We start from the raw sequence: 7812 nt of genomic DNA, 5'->3' as shown, positions 1-7812 counted from the left end.
AGGTGCTTAACCATGCTTTTTATTGTGAAAAAGGTGCTGCTTTTAGTTGATTACACCTCTTAAAAAAAATTAGCATTTTAATAAAATGAAGTTAGGGTAGAATACAGATGTGGCTTTTAAAAAAAAAATACTAGAAGTTTGCCAGTGTGAAACTGAGCATAGTTCTCTTCTGTTGGGACCAGACAGTAGAGGGGAAAAATGTGTTTGTGTCCTCCATATTCTAATAGGAGTCAGCACTAAAAAAAGAGTAAGAGAAATAGATTGGAACCGAAGTCCTGTCAGGTTGATGTAATGAAAGGTAAAGTGGGCAGGGAGATGGGCATTAGATGGCCGTGGAACCTAGAGATTTAGGAAAGCAATGCACAACATCATATGGGGCTAATAGATGATGGAAAGAAACTGAAATCTTGAGATTAAAGAGAGTTGAATATCATGATAGGGACTTAGGAACTACAGCTGTTTATACTGGAAACTGGCAGATCCAGGAGGAAGGGTAAAAAGACGACTAAGTTTAACAAAACAAAGAGTGTTGAAAAGGCCTGAGCTAAGAAGTTAAGGTTAGAAAACAAAGCTAGTTTGTCTGTTGTATGGCATAGCGTGAATATGAAGAAAGGACTCGGGCATGGGAATAGGCTGCCCAGGGAGGTGATTGAGTCACCATCCCTGGATGTGTTTAAGAGATGTTTAGATGTGGTGTTGGGGGGATATGGTGTAGGGGAGAACTTTGTAGAGTAGGGTAGATGGTTGGACTCGATGATCCCAAGGCTCTCTTCCAACCTAGACAATTCTATGATTCTATGACTCAGATTGGTTAAGTAAAGAGAATAAAACAGATGAGAGTTCCACAAATTGGATACAGAGCAGCTGAGATGCAAAGGGAGACTATAAAAGAAATTTGATCTTCAGAGGAATAAATAGAGTACTACAGTTATTCTAAAAACTGTTTTTGCCAGCACCTAAAATGGTAGCCCTGTTTTCTGGATCTTGCCATCCTTTTGTCAGCAGCTAGTGGCATCCACTGACAAGTTACTTAGTCACAGTTTATTGCCTATTTGTTAGTTTACAGTTAAGACACCTATCAGTTATTCAGCTCAAGTTTTGTAAATCTGAGTTTTAGCTACTAAAAAAATAATGTAAGCATTGTTATAATTTCCCATAGTAGTGCATTGCTCTAATCTACATTACAGAGAATGCAAAAGTAAAAAAAAAAAAAAAGCAAAACTACTTAACTGATTATAAAATGTTATAGTAAGAAATTTTCCCTATCCAATTAAAGAGGATACATTTGCTTTAATGACTTGACATACTTTAATAAGGCTGTATGATCAATGAACAAAACTTGATTTCTTTAAGTAAATTCTGAATTCATTCTAGAATTTCATAATTGTAAAGTAAGACATTCCTTGCCAATATTGACTTTGTCTATGTATGTAATGGAAATACAATCTTTCCTTTTTGAACTAAGTCTGTCTAGCTGATGTAGTATCAAAATGGACTGTAATTTTTCATTGAAATATTAATAATGTTGTAAATGGGACACACTTTGAAATAAAGGAAACAACACAGCATTTTTTCCTCTCTTTAGGAATTGAGGTTGCATTCTGTGAGAAGAAATTTTTCACATCATTCATCTATGAGCCTGAGACCTCCATATATGTGAAGTCCCCGTTTTCATCCTAGCAAAAATTACAGAATGGAAGATAGAATTCTTTTACCACCTTCTGCAGATTCTGTAAAACAGATTTTTAGCTATCTACTTTGCTAACATGACCTATCACATGGAGGATATATTCTTCCTAACTTCTAACATTTGCCTGAAAATGCCTGTTAAAATACCGCTCCTTTTTGTAAAGAACTAAAATGAAATTTTGTAGTTTGGACAGGTAAAAACACATGAAACCATGATTTTATCCTGCATTTCCTTTCTTAATAAAAATACTGTTACAGGACAAAATGGTGATTTCTGATACACAGCCTACTGTATAAACTTTGGTTACTAACATAGATTGAAAACCAGCATACTTTTATTAAAGGGAAAATTTAACGTTTAATTTGTGGATGACATAAACTTAAAAGATTAATTAGTTACAAAGCAAAAGCCATTTTCCCACATACTGACAGGATTTATGTGCTGGGGTTAAATTCTGGTGGTTGTTTAAATCTACATGCGTTTTGTTTCAATTCCAACAGAGTTTGTCTACTTTTTTTTTGCGATCAATATTCTCTGCTTTTATGAAGTGTTTCACTTATGTGTAATTTTAGTGCTTGGGGAATAATAACTTTTTTTAAAATAAAATTTGGATGACTAGTTTAATAATTACTTATCCCCATATAAGGCTGATATTTTTCTTGCATGTGGTAAGCAATAAATTTGGTTTTATGGTATGTTTTTAGCTGCAGAAGGCAAGAATTTACTTCTTACCATTACAAGACCATTGAAGACTTCTTGCTACTTTCACTTTTTCTTTTGTCTATGTAAAACTTAGGAACTCCTTGGCAGTATCATGAGTTGAGATGGAATACTACTTTCTCATCAACTGCCGGAAGATAATTTTCTTTTTTTTTTCCTTCCTTCTCTCATCCTCCCTAGGATTCCTTCTATATTTTGTAAAAGTCAGATTCATCAAAAATTAGAATACAGCCTTTGTAGTTTACAGGAGCGTAAGCTATGACTTATTGCTTATGTAGCACTGAGGCCGTTATTTTATGTATGCAAAATCCTTGAGCTTTTCAGGTTTTTAAGCTATTCCATAGTGATTTGGGGGGTTCTTTTTGTGTTTTGTTTTGTTTTTTTCTTTTAATCATTCAGGGATCTTGGAGTGGGCCTTATTGTCAGTAAATAATCCATGCATACTATGTAAATATACTTAAAGATGATTCTAGCAGTCAATAGCATTCTTTGACATTGTGCAGGAAGAGAGGTGGAGTCTGGTTCTGTTCTTATGCTGTTCTGAAATTGTTGTGAAAGGAGAGCCATGTACTATGTCTTGGTTGCAAGTTTCCTCAAGTGACTTTCCACCTTTTGCTAGGTAGAAAAATCTACATAAGTATAATTTAATTGTTTCTGTCTTGAAAACTTGTTATTGTATCAGCTATGGGGGATTGTTTTACCAGCAAGTATCAAAAAGGATATACAATTTGTTGGATGCATGAGGATCTTGGCCTGTTTTTTGAGGGAAGAAATACTGCTGTAGATGGTCATGTTACTGAGCCAGTCTGTACCTAAAAACATCTGTCCAGTTGTTCTTCTGTTTAATTTTTAGATTTTTAGAATTCATCAATATAAATATATTACAGAAGTCTTGGCGCATCCTAATAATAATGCATTTCAGTGAAAGAATTTTTGCATAGTAAATATGTTTTTAATTAAGCAATGTCTTTGAAGGTGCCAAAGAAAGGGTTGTGTGTTCTTAGAGCCTTATTTCTTGTATCATGAAACAAATACGCATTTGACCCAGGATTCAGAAAATTTAGTCCCAAGTCCTTATTTTTGGAATTCACAATTTGCTAAACCACCATTACTTCCTTGTCTTCTAAAAGGCTTTAGAGATCCAAGAAGTAAATTTTACAGCAACTACTATATTAAAAAAAAAAAAGGGCTTACAGGGAAGTTTTTTGAACTAATTGCTTGAGAGTGTACAAATATTGTGCAGTCATTTGCACGTCATCAGATTGTGGCCTTAGTCCAGATATTCACAAAATGTTGTTGCATATGAACTCGATCATTTGGAGGAATATTCAGTGTTAGGTACAGAAGCATAGCTGCCATGGGACCTATAACATCAGTCTGAAGGTACTGTTGGTTCGGACTGCATCACCAGGTCTTAACAATGCATCAGTTTAATTTGAGAGACCTGGAAGAGACCAAGATGAAGCTCTTACGCGAGCTTTTCTCCAGGAACCACAGGTCACTTGAAGTACCATCTTTCTTCAGAATGTTTGCCAAGAATGATGGCATAACGTCATTCTGTAGTAACTGAACCTTTAAGCTTCCAAGCTTAAGTAGTTGAATTCAAGTAGTTGAATCTTTCCACAGACACAATTGAGGTACAATAACTGACTTCTGTAATTTCGTTACAGGGATACACAAATGATATGCGCTGAGGAAGAACTACAGCATTTCCTCAGGTAGTGCCTAAAATTGCATTATCCTGGCATTCTAACATTCATGATTTTTGGTCTCTTACACTACACAATAGTATTCTCCTGTCACTTGAAATTTCCATAATATGGAGATTCCTGTGCTTTTATACAGAAGTCATTTAGTTACTGCAGATATTAAGATTCTGATCCCTCACTGATTTTGGGGGGTTGGAGAAGGGTGACATTCTCTTTAGTCTCTTGCAATTTCCCATTGATAGCTGTAAGGCCTTATACACGTGCTAGGAGGGAATACATCAGATTAGAACTGTGCCCTATGGACATTCAGTAGCTAAAGGCAAATAATCATTTGTCCACTGCTTATCACATACATGTATTACCAAACAAAATTAATTCTCTGGCTTCCACCCTGCAGAATTTAGAGACCCTGCTGTTGTGTGGGTTTGGTTTTTTTTCCGGCTGAGCTAGCTGTTACCTTATTTCTAGCAACCATTCTCTATTTAATGTTATATTTACATGGCAAAATGTTAGTTCTAACATTCTTTATTAGATAACACTGCATAAAAACCTGTAGACAGGCAGAAAAGTTACCGAAGTTCTCTCTCTCCTGTATTTTTGTTTGATCAAGGACTGTTTTCTTGCATTAAGTAGAATTCTCTTGTTCACTAACATTTTTGGTTCCTGCTGCTTCTAATCTGAAATACCAGAAGTCCGCTCATCTCTGAAAAACTGTTCACGCTTTTCATATTGAAATGGTAATCCTTTATATTCTGAAATTCATTTTTCAGAATAGCTAATACGAAGTCAGTGAGTAAACTGCATTCCAACAGTAACTGAGGAAAAACTCGCAGAACGCATGGCTCTCCTGAAATGTTTTTCTCTGTTTAACGTAGTTGTAAAATGTGAGAAGTTTTGATTGTAAAATAGTTTTGGGTTTTTTTTACAGTAAAATAGGTTTGGCTTTGTAATGTTGAAATAGTATGGTAGTTTAAATTCACCTGGTATAAAAGTTTGTTTCCTATTTAAGTAAAAAATGCACAGTTCGAATCAGTATTTTAAGGATCCAAGACATAATGCCAGTGTCTTGATACACATGTGCAATCCTGTTCGCAAATCCTTATAAGCTGTTACGCAGAAAATCTGAATAGAAATACAGAATGCAGAACAGTAATATGTAGCTCTTGTTTTAACAATGTTTAATAATGTAGCTAAGACATAATGGGAGTGTAGGTCCTGTAAAGACCTTCTTAGACTGAGTCGTTAATAATTTAAAGAAATACAGAAACTGTAATTTTGAGGGCCTCATACGGTCATTTTGTACCCTCTGTCAGTGGAGCTGCAGCCTAAGTGTGTACATTAAAGGTAAACAGAATACTTTTCATAATATTTCCAGTTGTTTTTAATCAGATAAACGAGAACATCCAGTTTCATTCTAGAATGTGTGATTTTAGTTGATCACATGGCTGTGTTGTTTGATATTGTATTGCAGATACACATGATATAGTTACTGCAGCCCTGATAAGTGAGATACTGTGGATGTACATAGGTAAAAGTTTAATACATTTCTAGGTCTCATTTTAGAGAACTGTTAGCAATTTTATAAATCAAAAGCTGTTTCTGTTGAAACTACTTGTCATACAGCAATAATAAAGTTTCTGTAGTTTGTAACTTCTAGTAAAGTTCTGGGTTTGTAACTAAAAGTTTAGTTCAAATTGGTTCCTATCGTCTGGACTGTAACTTCTGTTTGTTTAATTGTAGTATTGATGAGTAGTTTAAATATGGGTTTAGAAAAATAAGAAAAATAGAATTGATTGAACATTTATCATTAAACTGTGCTTTTGCAGTCACTAAAACTATTGTTGTCATCTCTGTTAATTTTAGAACTATTGTTGTCATCTCTGTTAGTTTTAGAACATGAAGTTAAATATTATTGCAATATTATTGTTAACCCAAGTTAACATGTTTAATAAGACAGTGTTCCTGTTACATTCACAAAATTATGCCTTCAAAGGAAAAAATTAAATGTCAGTGGTTTGGGGTTGTAGGGTTTGGGTGGTTTTTTTTAGTTAAAGTAATAGTTCTTGGGGGTGGGGATGTGAAAAATATTTGACAATTGAATTGCAGATTTCTTTCTGTTGAAACTTTTCTTTGCTTTTGCTTTTTCTGTCATCCTGTCCCAAGCAAAAACTTTACATTTGCCTTGAGTCATAAAACAAATGAAGCAAGCCTAAAAAGAAGTTCAGAGAGGAACTGTGAAGTTCAAAAGTGTTGCAATTTGAGATGATTAATATGTAGGGGGTTTTTAATGCATTGGTTTTGAGTGCTGTAGCTGGTCAGATAGCCTCAGGTTCTGGAGAAATCTGACTAATTTAGCTTGTGTCTGTAATTTGCCCCCTTGTGTCTTACTAATATGCCTGTCCTCTGTCAAAAGTGTTCTGTGTCAGTGATGAGTGGTCTATAGCTGATAGTCATGCTGATTTTGTTTTTTTAAGTGGTGCTTTTATATGCCTTTGTAAGCTGCAAACATGAGTAGTTATGACCCCCAGCAGGAAAAATGTTGGATCCAAATATTGTTTTACGTTTTGACTTTGTCATAGGAACTAGGAGTTATCCCTTCTGTTTCTTGTTATTTGAGTCAGCTTTGGTCCTAGTGAAATCTTTATAAATGGCAATAACTTCTTCTTTAAGTAACTGGTACAGTTTTAAGGTATCTGCGTTTCTGATGCTCAGTACTCTTTAGCCTCAAGAATAGGAATGGATCTTTAAAGGCTCTACAGCTTGTAATCGTAAATTTTTTTTCAGGTAAGCTCATCAGTTAAAATGTTCTGAGTGAATAACGTGCTCAGACGTACTGCCACCAGTGATGTTTTTGTCCTAGTGGTGGCCTGACAGCTGGAAAGTGTGAGATGTTCTCTCAGAATCTTCAGCCAGTTCTAAATCATGAGACTGAGCAGGAGTCACTTGTCATGATTGCAATACCGCTTATAAATTTTATAGCCCTTCTTATGAAGTCCTTGATACATATTTTAAAACTTAAAATACTGCTTCTTTTGAAGCTTTTTGAAGTTAACATAGTGTTAAAGCAGTATGATTTCTTTTGCTTTTAACATACTAGCCCATACCCTAATTGGAAAGAGAGACCTCTTTAAGGAAACGTCTGCTATGGATTCTGATATAGCTGACTCTCTGAATTGCAGATTCAGTAGTTTATGATATTTCTTGAGTTTCGGTATGCATTAAAAATTAAATGCTTATAAGTAAATTTCCCTGAATTTTTGTTTATTATTTTAGCTTTTATTTTGACAGTGTTTATACAAAATCTTGTGTACCTGCACTGTTTTCATAATTTTCCTTATGATTTCAATCAACAGGAAGCTCAGATGACTTGAAAAAAGAATATACTACTGTCAAGTACTATCTTCTAAGATACTGGGGGAGGCAAAGTTTAAACTATTATTCTGTTAAGTGGTTTATGCAGGTCACATTTGGCTTTGGAGAAGAGAAGGTGTTCTTGTAAATAGGCTTTATATTCAAGCTGGTTTATCACAGTTGTTCCAAAAACAAAGTACTGTCTTTCTAATTCTAGCAAAAGACATTTTGGCAAAAAGGGGTGCCAATACCTCTTACATCAGTAATGTTAATAGTGAGCAGCTCAGCATGGAGTCAGGAACAGAGGGACATCTATTTCAAAACACCAGTTTCAAGCATCAG

This window comes from Charadrius vociferus, unplaced genomic scaffold (genome assembly GCF_000708025.1).
Source record: "Charadrius vociferus isolate BGI_N301 unplaced genomic scaffold, ASM70802v2 scaffold147, whole genome shotgun sequence".
NCBI classification, from domain to species: domain Eukaryota; kingdom Metazoa; phylum Chordata; class Aves; order Charadriiformes; family Charadriidae; genus Charadrius; species Charadrius vociferus.
Note: the sequence above shows the minus strand (reverse complement) of the source record.